General features: G+C 40.2%; 1 protein-coding gene across 1 annotated transcript in view; it reads left to right on the forward strand.

Annotated features, from left to right (window-relative positions):
* The window catches only part of FGGY (FGGY carbohydrate kinase domain containing), a 741,424-nt gene that overhangs the window by 630,954 nt on the left and 91,990 nt on the right, over positions 1-18,480 (forward strand). The window lies entirely within an intron of this gene.

The following is an 18,480-nucleotide window of genomic DNA, read 5'->3' on the forward strand; positions in this document are numbered from 1 at the left end:
TCATCCTGAAGAGGGTTAAACTGGGCTGCTCCTTGGAGGCAAGGATTCTGAGGCTTCGTCTGACATACTTTGGACATGTTTAAGGAGAGACCAGTCCTTGGAGAAGGACATCATGCTTGGGAAGTGGAAGGCAGGTGCGGGAAGGGAAGGCCCTCTAGGAGGTGGATTGATTCGGTGACTGGGGTAATCAGGATGAATGTTTCAGAGACAATGAAATTGGCACAGGACAGAACAGTTTAGAGCTGTTTTACACAGTGTTGTTGTGAGTCGCAAGTGAATCAATGGCACATAACAACAATATGTGAGTTATAATTTGTGAAACAATAATAAGTATAAAAGCATTTGATACATAGAGTCACCTGCCACTGAGCAGGGATCTACTTACGGTGACCCTGTGTTTGTCAGCATGGAACTGTAATCTATAAGGTTTTCAATGGCTGATGTTTCAGAAGTATATTCTTAGACCTTGTTGATTTGTACTCTTGGTACATAGAAAATCTATGCAACCTTTGTTACATAGAAAATCCCAATGATTTTCCTTTTTATTACTATTATGATAAGAAATTGACAGAAGCGAAGACAAATCTTCATAGACTCCCGATGTCATGCTTTTGTCATTATAGCCCCTCATTCCTTTGCTTGGTATTTGCCTGTCTCAGTGAGGGCAGGTATTCAGAACTGACTAGTGACTTACATAAATGTTCTGCTGAGTGTCATAATGAATCATGCCTACTAAAGAAAGTAAATAGAACCAGCATTGTGTGCTATGAAAAACAAGAACCAGAATGTAAAATTCAAATGGTCCTCAGAAATCATCCCGTCCAATCCCCTTTTTTCTCAAATGAGGAAGTTGAGACTCAGACTCTGTTCATAGCCAGAGAGCTCATAATTGGCCAAAGCAAGATGATAATTCATATAAAGCATATTGCTGTAGTGGCTGTTAATGTGCCATCAAGTCGACTACAACCCATAGCAAACCTAGGAGTCACAGATCTGAAGTTCACCTTCCTTGTGTCATCCTCGCAATCTCTAATGTTCTTGAACCCATTTCTACAGTCACTGTGTCAACCCATCTTCTCTCCTTCACTAATCCTCCTCCTTTCCAAGCACCATGTCTTTTTCCAAGGACTGGACCCTCCTAACAATATGCCCAAAGGTGTGAAAAACAACCTATAGAAACTTTGTAAGTAAACCAGTATAAATTAAAAATTTTATTTTAAAGAAAAGAAAATTGGAACATTTTCAAGGGAAAAAAAACCCTCAACCAAGTATGTGAGATGAAGTTTCACCATACATACAGATGTAAAATTTTTCACTTCTATATAATATGTTTCCTTCAGAATTTAAAAGTATCACGGGAGTAATTAGAAAGGACTTTTGGAATAAAAAGGACTTACAACCACAAATCTGAAAATGCTGAGGTTCATAGTGTACCAGGCAAGAGTGCAATGTAAATGGTAAACGACCACGGCAGGCTTTCCTGGGTGTGCTCCTGAACAACATCTCCAGTTCCCCGGGTCCTGAAATTAGGACGCTCTTCACTATAAAGACTGGCATGCATGATAACACGTTAGGGATTCTTTCCAGTGGAGAAAATGGGTAACCCAGTTGTGCATGATAACAATATCTGAGCCTGTAGAAGTTTGATCATCTTCTCCTAGTGTTTTGAAGTAGGTGGCCTAAGAGAGAAATAGAATTATGTTATACCCACTCCCAGTACTCAGTTTCCTTTATATCCTCCACCTCTTCAGTCAGGAGAGAACCAATGGAGTTGAAGATTGAAAAAGGTTTTCAAGTTAAGCAGCCTTGGAATCCATACCCATCTCTGTAATTTAACATGTGTTAATATACCCATCTACAGAATATGAAGCAGAGCATGCTTACAAAGTTAGAGTTGCAATTCTGACTTCCAGATAAAATGTAGAATGTGCACATTATTTGCATAATTTTTCTAAGCCTTAGTGTTGTTGTCCTTAAACGTAAAGAATATTATATAGTATTGTATAAATACATTTTATATCTATATATATGAATAGTTGTAATATATATGATATTGTTGTTATATACCATAGCATCAGAATTGACCCATAGCTGACCCTCCAGCAGGTTTTCAGAAGCAGCTAATTGCATGGGAGATTATCTGGCCTCCTGCAAATAGCTTGTGGCCTCAATCCCTGGGCCTTCAGGATTGTAGTATAGCTTCTTGCCACTAGGCCACCAGGGCTTCTTGTATATCCAGTATGTTGTCGTTGTTCTTGTTGTTATGTGCCATCGAGTCAAGGATGAATCATAGAGACCCAATGAACAAAAGCTCCAAACCCTGTTTTAACCTGAGCCATCCTCACACTACATGACATGCAAAGCCCATTGCGGCAGTCACCACATCAATCCACCTGGTTGAGGGTCTTCCTCCCTCTCACTGGCTCTCCACCATTCCCAGAATCATGTTCTTCTCCAAGGAATAGTCCCTCCTAGCACCAGGTCCAAAGTATATGTGATGCAAAGTCTCATCATTCTTGCATTCAGAGAGCACTCTTCTCTAACACCACAGCTCAAAGGTGTCAATTCTTTTCCTGACATACTTATTCACTGTCCAATTCTCAGATGCACAGCAAGTTATCAGAAAGATAAGGGCCTGAGTCAGACACACTTTAGTTTTCAAATTGACATCATTACTCCTCAATAATTTGGAGAGGTCCCTAACTGCAGATTTTATATATATATATACACACATACACAGAGAGAGAGAAACACACTCACAGACACATATACCCTCTATATATCCGACTCATCTTGACCCTCTATCACAGTCCAAGGTCGTGAATACTAATAAGAAAAAAACAGCCTTTTGACTAGCAGGCCAGTACTTAAATTACCATGTCACCAGGAATTATATATATATACATGTCTAGATCTAAAAAACAAGCAACTACTGTTACTTACCATACTAGGTTGTTTGGAGATACAATGTTCTATGAAAACTAATTGATGTACAGAAGCTGCTCAATAAATGAGTTTTTCCTCTTCTTCGGTACCAATAAGGCTTCCAAAAATCACCATGCGAGAAAAACAAGACATCAGAATTACCAGAAGATTTTGAAAGAAAAAAAGCCCTCAAAGCTAGTTTCTGAAAACTTGACTAGGAGGCAGCTCTGGCCAGATACCATCTATGTGGGGTGTTAGATCAGGCAGAGCAAAAGACAAGAATAGTGATGAAGTGAAAACAAGTTTCCTCTTTCCGCCCAGTGAGCAACAGTTCTCCCACATTCAGAGTCAAAACTCCAGCTATTCCTCATGTTATCACAGAAGCAAAGTATAGCAAGATAACTTGAAAAGCCATTTCTGAAAAATAACATTTCTGAGTAAAATAGTTTTCCCTTTATGGAAAGGTAGTTTAAGAAGAAAATTAGACCAGATATAGTTCTCTGAAAGTTCTCTGGAAGGTCAACTCTGAGTTGCTTCTGACTCCAAATAGCAGCAGTTTACTGTATCATCATTACCTGATGAAGTCCCTGGGTGACACCAAAGCTTAAAGCATTGGGCCATCAATTCATTAGTCAAATGGTTAGTGGTTCAAATCACCCAGAGACACATCAAAGGATAGACTTCCAAAAGGTCACAGACTTGAAGACTTTGTGAAGCAATTCTATTCTGCATATGTGGAGTCTTCATGAAAATTGACTGGCAAGCCACTCACACTCCATCCTCTATCTTCCATGCTACTCCTAGCTCTTCAAGGATGATGCCCAGTAAACTATAGGTGCTCAAAAGAAAGAAAACAGTGTTTCTTTAATTCTTCAGAACCAATTAGTATCTATCAACAGTTGTTTAGCCAGTAATCTCCCTGCATATCTTAAAGAGACTCTTTACCCTTCTGGCCCCCACATAACCTCCTGGTAAAAGGTACTATTCCTTTGACCTCTCAGCTATGGCTAAGAGCTAAGCACTAAGCTGTGTGTACAAGCTCATTTCAGTTCCTCTCTAAAGTGGGCATCTCTCTTTGTTCATCACTTGGGAATTTCCCTCCCTGCTTCTGACCCTCCTGTCTCCTGTCTTTTGATAAACAGAACAGCTTCCCCAAAGGGATGAATCCATTACCTTTCTCCAGAGTTGAGTTCACTTTCCATTGCATGTTTAAAGGGGAACAAAACCTTTTAAAAGAGCTGAACATACACTGAGTGTGTGTACTTAATTTTTAATACGTGTGTGCCCACAGCCAAGGGAACAGAGAAGGCTTAAGTAACAATCAAGCAGAAATGTACTTGGTATATGTTTTATGTGGCACTGATTCCCCAATATACTTTTAGCAGCCAGGTATTATTTAATGCATCCTCATTAATCAAGCTGCCAAATCTAAATGAAAACCATATTTAAATATATTTAATAAGATTATAGCTTTTGGGTGAATATCAAACTAACATAATTACACTCCCCTTTCCGCCAGCTCTCGCTATCTTTGTTTTTACTCTGAAAATGAGTTTTTTCATGCCGTCAAGCCAGCCTTGATTAGAAAATAATTTATATCACAAACTTTTGTCATCCTGTGAATTTCAAGTAAAGCCCTAAAAGCAAGTGCTTCCGAGAGAGGAAACAACCCTGAGAATTGTCTTCTGGTTGAGAAAAGAGATGTCTCTTTTTCTTGGGGTGAGCCTTTGAATCAAGAAGAAATTAATAATAGTCTTTGAGATTGTAATTTGTTTGTAGCTTCTGTAATAAATGTTATCTGCCTTTCGAGCTCTGTTTGCTTTTGTGGTGTTTTGTGCTCAATGTACTATATGCGCCTTTTTTTCTTTCTTTTTTTTTTTGGTTGGTTCAGCTTCTGTTAGTTCTACAATAGTGACACTTAGCGGCTTCCGGGAGCTTTGCAGAAGCTGCTTAAATACTTGGACCTGGGAGTGCGTCTTTTCTCTTTCAAAACCCATCCTTGTTCTTAGAGATGGAATGCCTAAGTACTCCTGGCTTACTGGGGTTGAAAGGGAGAGAAGGCAGTGGCAGCCTGGTTGAGATAGGTTGCCCTTTCTATCTGCCAGACTTCTGTTGGAGAAAAACAAAAACTAACAAAGAAAGGTTAGTTGAAAGGCGTTAGTATAAAGAGCTGAGTCTTTACAGGAGACTGTTTAGCATTGAATACACTGTTCTGTTTGATAGAGGGCAGCTATGTATCTGAGCCCACTCTGCAGCACTTAACAACAACAACAAACACTGTTTGAGCCAACTTCTATAGTTATTAACAATACATCTTGGCATTTCTTTTGTATGTTTAACTACTGCTCTTATTTACAGCAGTGTGATTGTTCTTCTTGCCTTCATAACAGACATTTCCTACAGTGAAGGCCCTGAAATGATGACTGCATGTGGTGCTTTGATTCCCGGTTATGGGCTCATTCTTCCTTCTCTTATTCCCAGGTGTTCTCTTTCATTTTTTCAGCGTTCTCTGTCCATATTAATGATTATAAGTTTTTCTTTCAGACTTCTAGACTTTATGCTCTTTCCATCGTTTCATTATCATTTCTTCTAGTTTCTCTGCATTATTAACCATGCTTATATGTTTTAAATGTTTATATTTTTTTTATTTAAAAAACCTGGATGTGTTTATTTAAAACATTTTACTTCTTTGATTATGGAAATATGGATAAAATCCTTGTAACATTGTTTTTTCACTATAGTCAAAAGTAGGGGATACATTTCCCTTGATATGTCAATTGTATACTTCACTATTAAAGAGTAAGTAAATATAGTACACATCTATATATTTCATTCTTCTAAACAGAAGCTAACTAGCTGCCATCTCTCTTTATAATGATAGTATAAATGAAACAAGGTCAATGTGGAAAAGGCTGCATCCAATCTCTGTTAACTTCTTAAAGAGGAATGGTCCCTATCAATAGCATTTACAATATTGAAATACTAATTATAAAGTCAGACATGGCCCCCTACTTCACTGCACCTACTTCTAAAAAGCATTGAATCTAATATTTAATCTGATAGACTCAACTTTACTTACAATTGTAGGGTTTGTTAAGGAATTACATTGGGGTAAGACAGACAAAGGATATCACACAGTGAAAGTCCAAATTTGATCCCAACGTCTTGGAGCAAAAATCTCAAATCAGTTAACTCTGACTCCAGGGCTCCCTCAGGCTACACTTTGCCACAGTCTCTCTCCAGTCTGGCCAGCTCTCTCTCTTATGTTAGCCTCACAGCTACTATTGCTGACATAGAAGACACTGATCAAAGGCAAATCCTGTGTCTGCAATGGAAGCAGCTGGAGACCACACCCCCAGAGATAAGAGTGGCGAGTAGAACCTCAAAGATCCACTTATTTATACATTGTGAATATGTAGTCAGGTTTAAGTCAATAGATACAAAAATGAAAAATCCTAACACCACAGTTAGTGATGATAAAGTTGAAACAAAAACCAAACTTTGTCTCTAGCTGATTCTAACTCGTGGCAGCCCTATGTACGACAGAAGTAGATCTGTTCCATATGCTTTTCCTGGCTGTAATCTTTGAGGAAGCAGATTGCCAGGAATTTCTTTCATAGCAACATTCAAAACAAAAACTCAAACTCATCGCACAGAGATTGCTTGTTTCCCCTTCTGAGGACCTGCTGGCAGATTTGAACTGCCAGAGAGATGCCCCCTTTGGATTAACAGCAGAATTCCCTCTGAACAAGGCCACCAGAACTCCCTACAGTCCCATTGTATGAATTTAAACTGCCAATCTTTTCATTAACAGAGGAGCACAAACTCTATTACTTAGGGACCTAGAAATGGTGTTTGGTAACACTTACTGTTTATGCTTTCTATATGCAAAGCACTTTCCTAATACCTTTATATTATTTAACTCTTTGAATCATCATCATAGCAATACCATGGTGTAAGAGCTGTTTACATCCTCATTTTTTTTTTACACATGTGCTCAGGAACGTAAAGTAAGGATACAAAAGCAAACATTACTAGTTCTTCCTTGAATTATGAGTCAGAGTTAGTGTCACTTTCCCTTGTCCCATTAACCAGCTCTCCCTCTGGAAGTATGTGTGTCTCCTCCAACTATGACATCTATCTCTTCTCCCTGAGTATCTGTCACTGTTGAGGGGAAAGCAGTGCTTGCCTTCACAGAGCTTAGATTTCAGTGGGGAGATTCCAAAAAAATGAGTCATTTTAACAAATGATAGGATTCAGCTGGGGAGATGGGCTTGTGAAAGGAAGTAAAACAATATAAGAGGACAAGTGTACATAGAGAGTGGACATGAATGACTGGCTGTGAAAAGGGGGACAGAAGCCCTTCTTGAAGAGGAGGTGTTTAAGATGAGATTCTGAGGTGGAAGCGAACCAAGTGAGTTGAATGTCAAAGGAAAAGGCTGGAGTGTGTGAGGTATTCTTTCTGTGACATTATTTTTTGACTCTGTTTTCTGTATCACACCATGGTTTCACTGAATGCAGAGGAACACCTTGGAACTCCAGAAATTTTGAGGTATTATTCAATGGAGAGAACTGCCAGATAAAGGTTACGTCTTGTATGTCCTCCCCTGCACCTACATTCCCATATCTCCATCCTGATTAAGTAAAATTAGGCTGAACATAAGGCAACATGAAAACCAACCCTGTGGTCAGTTAATTCCTCAGTGCTCCTATAGCACAGACTAGATCTTAGATATAGTATCCTGCCATGTATGGTGACTTTCCTTTCTGCCTCCAGGCTAACTTGGAGTCATTAAGAGCAAAGCCTTAATTTGTGATAAAGCCTGTTTTATGATGGTAACATTTCTTTCTTTAATGAATTTTTTAAACACGTCTCTTGAGCGCCATCTGTGTGCCAGCCACTTACGCTCCTTTGTCCCTATGTCAACAGAGAGAGCTCTGAACAAGACTCAGTCTTTGCTCTCAACTTTCTCACATTTTTGCAGAAAAGAAATGCAATAAAAAGATACAATTATAGTGCACCTCTGGCATTTGGTGTATTTCAATACACCAAATTTGGGACTTCAATATGGATAGCATCTCAATGTCAAGAAAACAAAAATTTTACTGCTGGACCAATAGCCAACATCCTGATAGATGGAGAAAAGATTGAAACTGTCAATGACTTCATCTTGTTTGCACCCATAATCAGTATACTTGGACCAGCAGTCAGAAGCCCAGGAGATGTACTTACTGCATTAGGAAAATCTGCAGTCAGAGACCTTTCCAAGTTACTGAAGAGCAATGATGTTAGTTTAGGACTAAAGTGCACTTGATTCAGACCATGGTCTTTTCAGTCATTTGCTATGCTGATGAGAATAATTAATAATAATAATAATAATAATAAATATAATAACATAAGGAAAAACAATGCCTTTAAACTGTGATGTTGGAAGAAAGTACTGAATATCCCATCAACTGTCTAAAAAACAAGCTGATATATCTTGGAAAATGTGAAGCCAGATTGCTTCTTGGAAGCAAAGATGGCAAAGCTTCATTTCACATACTTTGGACACATTGCTGTTATTATTGTGTACTTTTGAATCAGAACTCACTCATACCTGACCCTCTGGCAGATTTTAAGAGGCAATTAATCGCACTGGAGGAGATTATCAACCCTTCTCCTGAAGAGCAGCCGGTAGACTCAGATCAAGTGCCTTCAGGACTTCAGTGCAGCTTCTTGCCACTAGGCCGGAGGCTTGGAAAAGGACATGATATTTGGGAATGTGGAGGGATAGTGAAGGAGAATAAGACCTTCAGCCAGGTGGATTGTCACAGTGTCTGCAGCAATGAGCTCAAATGTGTCAGAGATTGTGAGGTTGGCACAGGATAAAACAGAGTTCAGACCTGTTGTGCATTGGGTCACTATGTTCAAATCGACGGCACTTAACAGCAACAAGATTATGCACTTCACTTGGGCTTGGAGCGTCAAAGAAACTTTCCTCGGTGTGTAAGTAGGAACTGGGATAGGAGAAGGGTGTATAAAATTTAGATCTGAGGTATGAAGTGTTCATGAATCCAGAGGAGAATTTAGTGTGTATTGGATGAAAACATTCATAAATAACTGAATGAATAAGCAGAGTATTTTATCTGTACCCATAATGCAGAGATAGCTCATGCGATGGAGATCTTAAACCAAAAGCATATTGTTCATTCACTCTAAGAAATAACTGCTTATCCTTTACCTTTTGGCAGACTATCAGACTCATACTATCATCAAAGATTGCTTGCTAAGTAGATTATTCAATTAGTTAATGAGATATCAAGCTAAGAGATATCCTTACCAATAGGACTAGACATATCAAAGCTCAGTGGCCAACATTCTAATCTTTCCTTAAAGGGAACTAACAGGTGAATGAAGGAATGAGGGGGGGCAAAGAGATAGGGATAACATACATTCTGGGAATGGAGGAGAGAAGGGTGTTAGTGGAGTCCAGAAGCCAGAGACAGATGACTAGCTTGGGAAATAGGACCTGGGTTACACCTGTGGTATGACATCAAGTTAAGTTGCAGTCCTCTAACTTATAAAGTGAAGTAGTGTGTGGAAGTTTCCAACCTGGTAAGGAGGTAGATATATTGAATGTATATATGGCTACCATCCCGGAAGCTCTGTGTCCTCCTTGGCCGGTAGCCTGGTTTGCGCGTACTCACTCTTCTAGCTGTGTAGGGACTCTGTGAGCACAGGGCACCCTATCTGCTATACTCCTGGGTGGTTCTGACTGTTCTCCCACTGTTTTGCCATAGGGACAGAGTTGACCACACCTCTGATGTAGGAACCCACGTGCCTGTAATTCTGAAATGATCTGAGGGTGTGGATAGTCCTGATGTAACCTTTCCTTAGAATCTACATAGGGAGCATCTGGCTTGCCAATGTTGCACATTTCCCTCTCATCTTTTTCTAAAGCTAATGCGTGCATCTCAATCTTTCCACTAACCACCTGTGTGGCCTCCGTAAGATTTCTTTTTTTTTTTTTGTCATTTTATTTATTTATTTATTTTTAAAATAGCACTCAGTTTATTACAAATATTTAGTATTGGTTTCCCATATTTCCCCCCTTTTGTTTTTATCATAATTATGTTATCATCTAGATGATCATCCTTTATACACAAACAAACAAATAAATTAAACATAATAAACTCAAAGAAATACTTTCAAAAATCTCCATATGATCAGAAGGATTCAGGTTGAATATTCCTTGAAAGTCTGTTTTAATTGCCCATTGCCACAGTGCTTGTCAAAGCCAGTTCTGATTAATCTCCTTTGTCAGTGTGTCCTTTGCCATTCCCTATCACTCCTCCCTGAGAGAGACTTCACCCTGATTCATAAGGAAAAGGGGATGGCGTATTCTCTTAGCTACTTCCTACTGAAAAGGGACGCTGTAGGTTTCAGGGTGAAGATCTTTTCTCACTACTCTAAAGGGCCCCTTTGGCAGTAGGAAACAGGGAGACTATTGTGGAGATTGATTTTGGAATTTAGATGCATTGTGTCAATTGTGCTTAGCCATACATGTTAATATCCTTGAAGATGCTTCATGGAACTGGTACAGCCTAGAAGACACAAATTTAACAAGTTAAAAGTACACGAGTCAAAAATTAAAAGCAATAATATTCCAAGTAGAGGTTCTAACAGTGGCACAAATCAAGTTACAGAGGGAAGGTAGTTCTTAAAATAAAAGGCTTATTGACTAGCACTTTGTTTATTAAAGTATAAAGATTCGGAACCACAAGATATAGAGGCTCAACTATGTCATTTATTGTTCTTAAGTCCTGGACCAAATTCCATCTACCACCTCCATAAGATTTCTTAACTTCCCTGTGTCTCAGTTTCCTCAACTGTGAAATGTGGACATTTGTGAAGAGTAATAAATTTTGTAAAACAGAACAATGCCTGGCATATGGCAAATACAAAGAATGATAACTATTGTTTGTCACAGTTATTCATTCCATCCACTCTCTGTTGTTGTTTGCCTTCCTCAGATAATTTCTGCCCACCTGGTAGAACATTACCAGGATACGGATAAATAGACCACCTCTCTGATCCCAGTAAGCCCAGTCCAGGGCCTTTGAGTGTTTTCACTGTAACAGACTCTCCTGCCTTATAATGTTAGCACACTGCATCCCCACCACCATCCAGCACAATGCTCATTATTCTTCCCACTTCACAATTGAGGGACCTGCAGCCCAGAGATGTCAAGTGGCATTCTCAGCACCACACAGTTAGTCAATGTCCACTGAAATTGGAACTCTAGCCTTTTACGCTCAAAATCCAGTGTTCTTTCTACCACCTCACACAGCTACCCCAGGGCTGCAGTTAGGCTGTTTTCAAAGGAGAGGAAAAAAATGCTGCAATGCATGATGGAAGAGATCATCATGAACCTTGAGCTCTCTTTCTCTCTCTTCCTCTCTCTTCCTCTCTCTTGCTCTCATCTGCTGCAGGCTTTCAGAAAGGGTGGGAAGGTGAGCCTGCTGAGCCAGGCTCCAAGCAGTCCTTGCTTCAGCCCATCTGAAAAGGATCTGCCTTTAAAAGCAAGGAGCCAGAAAAAATAATTCATACTAAAAACAAACTCTGTCATGAGTCATTTGACTTTGCTTTCCCCTGAACACATAGTTTATGTCTTGGGCGAGCTAAGGCTAAAAGAACATCTGATATGTTTTAGGCTAGCGAAGCCATTATTTAAGGAGCTTCACATCCAACATGTGCCCACTGGACCCCATGGTTTAAATCAAGGCTTGGGCTCAGAAGGGATGACAATTTGTTAGTTTTGTTGTAATTGCATTGAGTTGTGATTGTGTACGTGTTTTATCAAGATGACAAGAACTGTTTTGGTCCGTGATTCAAGAGTTCTTGGGGCATGAGGCAGAGCATGCATTAATTACTCTGTGTGTACATGACAGAAGAATGTATGTATGTGCATGTGCACGTTCAGATATGTGAACACCTATGGAAATGAGAGAGAGACAGAAAAACAGACAGAAGATGAGATCAAAATGGCTTCTAGGTAAGCTACATGCCATTCTAATTAGCAGAGGAGGGAGCACTGGCCTGGGATTAGAGTATTTCTCTATATGCTGAACAAACCTCTAGCACAAGGCTCTTAAGTTATTCGGTCTCTATGGCAGACTTGTTAATGGCAAGCAATTGAAAAATGCTAGAACTATATTGTATAACTCAGGCAAAGGAAAAGAATAGAGAGGAAGGTATGATCTCTTCTTATTTCAGAAGTCACCACCATTATACATTTTGTGTTTATTCATTTAATCTTTTTAATGCATTTTGTCATTGTTGGTTGCTGACCAAGATACAACAAAAGAAAACATTACCTGGTCCTCTGCCAACTTTGCTGCCATTTCTATGCTTGAGTTGCTGTGTTGGTATTTTTCTTTGACCAAATACCAGTCCATCTCATATGGGTTTCCCTCATTGTTACATAACCCCTATATTATCAGACACAATTCCCTTGCTGGGATCTGGGTTTTCCTGTCAACATGTCCAAAGTAAATGAGCCAGAGTTGCTCTGAGGAGCGTGTGGGGTTATAGTGTAATACTGTGCTGTAACTCTTTGTCATTTAGTAACCTATTTTGGAATCTATTAAGACATAACAAACTAGTTCATGTCTATCACATACTGGGAGTAATTCTAGAGTTTGCCATTTACAAATCATTCCAAGCATGCCCTGTTGTTAAGCACTTAAGTAGTTTCTTGTGTCTGGCTATTAGGGAAGAAGAATTAAACAAAGATGAACTTTAGTGTGTTTCTCTCTATGTATATAAGATATTTTCTCTTGGAGGAAGACATAAATTAGAATTTCTAGGGGAAAATTGTGTACCTTCAGAATTTTGTTAGCAGTTGTCAAATTGTCCTCCAAGGCTGTTCCAATTTGTATCTTTGTCAATAGTGTCCCTGTGTTTTGCCAACAATGGATCTTGTCAATCATGTAATATTTTTGTCAATTTATTGAGGAAATAAAGTCTATTCATTGTTCCTTTCCTTTGCATTTCCTGTAACCTGTAAGAGTAAATATTTTCTGTCTGTTGATAGTTAGTATGTGTCTTCTGTTAATGGTCTTTCTCCATTCTTCTACTGGTGTTTATATTTTCTTCATTGATTTTAAAGATTCTTACATACTCTGAATATTAAGGCTTTGTCATATGTATTGAAGGCTGACTTATACTTTATCATCAACCTTTCTCCATGATGCCTTTCACAGGAATTTTATATCTTCATACTGTCAGGTCTGTGAATTTCTTCCTTTTACCCCTCAGCTTCCACTGAAGTTCAGCCTCCTCTACTCTTAGCCCTGTGATCTTGGACTTAAACTCATTAAGATATAAAAATATCTTAGAAACTTCCCCTGGGGGAGGAAACTGGTTTGGTTTTTATTCTCTTAAAATTGCCCTTCAGGATAATAACTTTCAGATCTGTGTGTATGGAAGAGTGAAATAAGGAAGTGTTTTATCTACGGGACAAAGCTTAGATCAGAACATATACCAGGCAAACTAAATTCTGTGTCTAGTCAAAAATAATTCCCCTATAGTAGTCATAGGCAAATGAAAAGTGGCAAGGTTGCGGTGGTGGTGATGGTGGTGGTGGTGCTGGTGGTGCTGGTGGTGCTGGTGGTGCTGGTGGTGGTAGTAGGGCAGTGAACCATCAAGTCAGAACTGACCCATAGCTGACCCTCCAGTGGGTTTTCAAAGACAGTAAATTGCTTGGTAGATGATTGGCCATCTTTCTCTCTCAGAGCAACTGTTGGATTCAAACCTCATACCTTTGCACTGACAATGCAATTCCTTACCACTAAGCCACCAGAACTCCCTAAGGAGCTAGTTAAGAGTATGAAATTATTAAATGGATTTGGATCCTAGCCGACCTCCTTAGCTTGCCAGTTGATGTTGGTAAGACAGTTTGTAGATCTGATCCTTAGTTTATTCTTCTGTAAAATGAGACTAATCGCAATTTGAAAACTGTGACGGTGAAGTTTAACATCCCCTGTGTTTGGCACATGGTAGCTAGCTACTCAATACGTATTTCTTCATTGCCTTCTCTGATAAAAAGCCTACACACACACACACACACACACACACACACACACACACACACACGTCATTTAAAACTGTTGACTTGTATCTCTTCTGAGAATTTTGTAGCCAATGAGTGGGGGCAGAGCCTGCTAAAGAGTCTGAAGCAATTTCCTAATGATCAGTCTCTGTTGGGCTTAAAGGAAACAAAACACCTACACCATTGCTTAATGCTGGAAAAATCTCCAGGGTGGCCTTTTGAGGAAAAGAAGGCTTCCATCCATGTGGGTGTAGAGAGCATTCTTCCAGAACTTTTGTAGGTCTTGGGTCCTCTGAACCTTTCTCTCAGACAGTAACATGTCCCCCTGCCTCGAAAATCATCTGCTCTTCCCCACATCTCACCTCGCATCTTTCATTTCTTACAGCAGCAAAGTGCTAGTGGTTGAAAGCCCAGAATCTCCAGCCTGACTCCCTGAGCATACAATCCAGCTCTACCTGCAGCAAGTGTCTTCATTTCTCTATGCCTCAGTTTCTCTCTCTGTAGAATGGAGATACTAATATGACCTCCCTTACAGAGTTTGTTTACCTGGCTTAATATCTACAAAGAGTTCAAGGGCTGCCAAGAAATCATACTCAGTATTTGAATTCCAGTTTCCTTCACAACTAATAGACTTTAAAGAACACTTTTTTTTTCAGTTCAGCCCTCTCATTTGTAAATTGCATGTGGAAATGTCTACATAAGGACTTTGCTGAGAAAGTCAGATGAGAATAATGTATTTAAGTGATTACAGTAAAGTGTGGCTACTGTGGCAATGACCCGAGAAAGATAGGAATGAAAATGCAGGGAATTCTTAAAAATAAAGAAATTGCTGATTTAAATAGAAGGTTCTGGGGTTAAACATCAAAACTTCACTGAGTTGGTTCTGACCCAGACTGACTCTCCATCAGCTTTCTGAGGCGGTAAATCATATGGAGCTCTGGTAGCCTAGTGGTAAGGAACTGCTGCTGCCAACTCAAAGGCACATGGTTCGAATCCACAAGCTGCTCCACAAGAGACTTACAGGCTCAAAAAACCCACAGAGAACAGTCAGCTATGAGTCAGTTCCAATGTGACCACACATAACAAAAACAAGAAGAAATTATGAGAATAAACTCTCCATCTTTCTCCCTCAGAGCTCCCACTAGTGGATTCAAGCTGCTGGTGGATTTGTTGGTTAATTTAAGCCACAGGAGACACCTGGCTGTAAAGTTAGCAGCATAACATCTACGGAAAAAGCCACCAGAACTGGGTTAGAATTCGACTTCTGCCACTCTCAGCCCATAATCTTGGACCCAAACTCACTAACTCACTAACATTCAGCTTTCTGATCCATAAAATGGATTTTTAGTGGTGCTACCAGTGGGCTTTATAAGGAGGAATGTGGCATCAGGATTGGAGGGAGACTCATCAACAACCTACTTTATGCAGATGACACAACCTTGCTTGCTGAAACTGAGGAGGACCTGAAGCACTTGGTGCAGAAGATCAAGGACTATAGTCTTCAATATTGATGGAAGCTCAACATCAAGAAGACAAAGATTCTCACCTCTGGGCCAATTGCACCATGATAGATGGAGAAGGGATAGATGGAGAAGAAGTTGTTAGCTTCAGCTTGCTTGGCTCCACAATTAACACTCTAGGCACCAACAGTCAGGAAATCAAAAGACAAATTGCACTGGGAAAATTTGCTGTCAGGGACCTCTCCAGAGAACTGACAAGCAACGATGTCAGTCTAGAGACATACGCCTGATCTAGGCCATGGTCTTTGCAATTACTTGTTATGCTTCAGAGAGCTGAACAATGACTAAGGATAACAGAATGAAAACTGATGCCTTTAAGTTCTGGTGCTAGGAAAGAGTCTTGAAAATACCATGTGCCACCAAGAAAAACAAATAGGTCTTTCTTGCAGAGGGTGAAACAAAGTTTCTCCTTGGAGGCTAGGATTTTGAAGCTCTGTCTCACATATTTTGGGTACATGGCCATGAGGGACAGGTCCTTGGATAAGGACATCATGCTTGGAAGGGTGGAGGGCCAGCACAAGAGAAGGGGACCTTAGATGAGATGGATTGATGGGATAATGGGGGAAAGTGTGTCAGCGTCAGTGAGACTGGCTCAGGACAGGGCGGGCTTCGCAGCTATTGTACATAAGGTCACTATGAGTTGCAGGCAACTCAATGACACATAACAACAACACCATTAGGGAGCTCTAGAGGCCTAGTGGTAAGAAGCTGTACTTTTCAGTACTGAAGGCACACAGCTCAAATCCACCAACTGCTTGTGAGAGAAAGATGGCCAACTCCTCTCTTGTGATTTACGGCTTCTGGAAACCCACTGGAGAGTCAGCTATGGGTCAGTTCCAACTCGATGGCACACAACAACAACAATGCTAGGGTTGCTGTGAACAGGAAATGATAGTAAGTTGGGTACATAGTAAATCCTTAATAAAATTAACAATTATTGAGATTACTCATATTTCTTGTCTAACCAAGGCTGTTGTTTAAGGTTGTTGAGCTTTAAGGAAAGGCCCAAGGTCTGGGCAGAAAGAACGGCAACGTAATGAGAGCCTTCAGCTTAACCCACTCAGGTGGTTCTGGAGCACAAGATAAAAACAAGGATCAAGAAAAAAACAACTGATGCAGAAGCCTGATTCTATGGATTAAGCCAAAATGATGGGTGCAGAGAGAAAAACAACAGTCTGAAGCAATTTATTCCATATATTCTTAGAAGAGTTCTGTTGGTTGGTACTATTATTTTTCCATTTTTTTAATATGGTGTAACAGAGGGAATGGGGGAAATATATGGAGTAACAGAGTCAGAAAATCCAAAGTAATCTATGAACCAGGAAGTATTTGAGCCCAGGTCTATCTTACCCTAAAAACCTAATGCTGTGCTAATAACATATATACATATCCCATCTCCAAAGGATTCAGAGGCCAGACTAGGGGTGGTTGGGGAGGAGGGATGAGTATGTTTCTCTGGAAAAGGAGGGAAAAACAGGGAAATAGGCATAGAGTTGACAGGCTTCATGCAAAAAATTGGAAATTTTACCTTGAAATACAAAAGAGCATATTCAGCTGAGGTCATTTTCAACTGTACCCTGTGTGCTGAGGGTAAACCAAAACATAGCCATAAATAGCACCCCACAGCAGTCCCTTCACAACAGCCCACTGTGTTCCTTCTGTTTGGAGTTCAATGTTTTAAACACTCTGCATGAAAATGATGACTCTGTTACTTTTCCTGACTTCTAGTCACAGCCTTCCAATGATGTCTTGGCCTTGAACAGACACACAGAGACCATCGTATGGTCAGCCATGGTGGGGGTTTCAATGGATGGCCTTGCCCAAGAAGTAAGCAATGAGGGACAAAACATTCCAAAGCCTCTGGGGGAGGGTGAAACCAGGTGCTCCTTAGAGGCAAGGATTTATCTCACGTAATTTGGGCATGTTGTCTCCTTGGAGAATGACATCATGCTTGAAAGGGTGGAGGGTCAGGGCAGGAGAAGAGGACGCTGGATGAGATAGATTGACACTGTGACTGTGGCAATGGAGTTAGGTGTGTCAGAGATGGTGAGGTTGGCTCAGGATAGGGGGAGGTTCAGAGCCATTGTTTACAGTCACTAAGAGTTGTAGTCAACTCCAGCGCAGGTAATAAAAACAACAATGCTAGTTTATTAGGTGTGTTAGCTTATTGGGGATCTCTGGTGACCTAGTGGTAAAGAGTTACACTGTCAACCCAAACGCTGGCAGTTCAAATCCACCAGCTGCTCCAAGGGACAAAAATGGACAGTCTCCTCCCATGTGCTTTACAGCCTCTGAAAACCCACTGTAGGGTCACCTATGACTCTGTTCCAAATCAATGGAATTGAAAGGTTGTTTGCTGTTGTCAACTTATTAGGGTATATTTTTATAGTTATACTTCATGTAATGAAAAAAAAACCCACCATTTTTCCTCACCTTTTCATCTCCAGAGTAGTATATAAGATCATAGGACCTGAAACGCTTGCTGCAGAGGGTCAAGGACTGCAGCCTTCAGTATTGCCTGAGGCTCAATGTCAGGAAGACAAAGATTATCACCACTGGACCAATTGGCAGCATCAGGATGGATGGTGAAGAGATTGAGATTGTTCACAGCTTTAGTCTGCTTGGCTCCGCAATCAACATTCTTGGCACAAGTAGCCAGCAAATTAAAAGACATATTGCGATGGGAAAGTCTGCTGTTAGGGACCTTTCCAAAGTACTGAAGAGCAACGGTGTCTCTCTAGAGACTAAGGTGTGTCTGATACAGGCCATGGTCTTTGCAATCACTTGTTATGCATCAGAGAGTTGGACAATGACTAGGGAGGATAGAAGGAGAACTGATGCCATTGAGCTGTGGTGCTGGAGAAAAGTATTGAGAGTATTATGGACTGCTAGGAAAACAAAAAGATTCATCTGAAGGGTTTAAACCAAGTGGTTCCTTG

This window comes from Elephantulus edwardii, unplaced genomic scaffold (assembly GCF_000299155.1).
Source record: "Elephantulus edwardii isolate Elephantulus edwardi_28Jun2011 unplaced genomic scaffold, EleEdw1.0 scaffold00005, whole genome shotgun sequence".
Taxonomy (NCBI): Eukaryota; Metazoa; Chordata; class Mammalia; order Macroscelidea; family Macroscelididae; genus Elephantulus; species Elephantulus edwardii.